Source organism: Triticum dicoccoides, chromosome 5B (genome assembly GCF_002162155.2).
Source record: "Triticum dicoccoides isolate Atlit2015 ecotype Zavitan chromosome 5B, WEW_v2.0, whole genome shotgun sequence".
Classification (NCBI taxonomy): domain Eukaryota; kingdom Viridiplantae; phylum Streptophyta; class Magnoliopsida; order Poales; family Poaceae; genus Triticum; species Triticum dicoccoides.
The window spans coordinates 717,847,029-717,848,871 of NC_041389.1; positions in this window are offsets into that span (position 1 = coordinate 717,847,029).

Genomic DNA, 1,843 nt, shown 5'->3' on the forward strand with positions numbered 1-1,843 from the left:
CGACACCACACCCCGACACCCCGACCCCCTGACCCCCTGAGCCCGTCATTGATTATAGTGATGATGATGATTATGTATTTATTGATGATACTGATCGAGATTATTAGTACGTAGTGTCAGGTATTTAATTTTTTTATGTTGTACTTGATGATGATACACTTAAGTGATATACATATTATTATTCATGTCGGTATTTTTTTATGTTGTACTAATTTCATTTACACAATTAAAAATCTTCAACTAGCTAGTTATTAATTGTACTAATCAATATTGTCCCATTTGATTGCAGACATTCTACAGGTGTGAGGAGGGATACGAGGAGGAGGCGGCAAATGTTATCGATAACGTCTGCAAGCACCTACTACAGAACTTACGGCATGAGGCTCGGGTGCAGGCTGTTCGAGACTACTACGCCTCGCGTGGTATCAAGAAGACCAAGCCGGCGTGCCACGAGAAGTTCTTGAGTAAGGAGGAGTACATGAAGGTAATTCTTAAGGCCTTGTACTTTACTTCCTTCATTTAGTAATTCATAGCCGTAGCGCTCAAGTTTCTATTTCCTAACTTAGGCCCCTCCGAGATGGTGTGCGGATCGGATGGATTGTTGGGAGGTGTTGGTCAATGAGTGGTGCTCAAAAGAATATCTAGACCTCCACAACGAGGCCAAGGACAAACGTGCCCAAATGGAAGGTGTGCCACACCATCAAGGCAGCTCCAACTATATCAGTACGGGCGGAACTGGGTATGTGGTTTGCTTCATGATTCATGCAATTCGTTCATCATGCTAGCTTCAGCCCTTTAATTACTAATTTACTTTGTTTCTCTCTTTCAGACACGCTACAATAAGGCGGATAAGGTGCCAGAGGTGTACGACCTGTATGCCATAGCCCACACTGGCTCTTACAAGAAAGTCAAGGCATTCTCTGCGTCTGACCTCGATGATCCAAAAAACTTCACCAACATCTCCTCCCACGACAAGCTCGTGAAATATAGAGATCAGGGGAAGGCGAGGAAAGGGGAGGACTTTAACCCGAGCCAGGGTCCCATTGATATAGAGCTGCTGATGATATCTGGTGGCGGGAGGTCTCGTGGCTCCATAGCCATGGGAGATGGACTTATCCGTTGTCCTAGCACTCTTCCGGAGATCAAGGCGCGCCAGTCGAGCTCCGCTCCTGAGATAAGGCCTCGTGAACGGCCAGTCCAACTCGCCTTCAAGGTTAGTTATACGTACTCAGCTATTGTGTGCGCTTCCATCAATGATTACAAATGATAACGAGGAGTGGTGTTGCAGGCTTCTATACAGAGTGAGAGAGATAGAACGGAGAAACTTCTGGCGGAGGCGGCGGAGAGGCAGCGGGAGTTGGAGGAGAGGACAACAAAGATGTTGGAGGAGGAGAGGGCACAGAATGACATGCAGGCAAGGGCCATGTACGAGCTCCTTGCACTACTGGAATCAGCTACTTTGCCATCTGCCAGCTCTTTGCCGTCTGCTAGCAGACGGGAAAGAAGCTCTTTGCCATCAGCTACCCGAAAGCAGACGACAAAGAACTGGCTGATGGCAAAGAAAGCCTTTGCCATCAGCCTGTTCTTTGCCGTCCGCTAGCTGACGGCAAAGAATCTTTGCCGCCCGCTAGCAGACGGCAAATAGGGGGGAGGGCACTGAGGAGCTGGTTAAAGAAATACTTAACGTCCCCCCGCTTTGCCGTCCGTCGCAGACGGCAAATATGAACAAAAGCGGACGACAAAGGAGGGCGGACGGCAAAGGCTACCCTAACTAACCTAACTAACGGCCGAGCCCCCTCCCCCGCCCGTTACTCATCTCTCTCCCTCGACCTCCTCCGCCCCC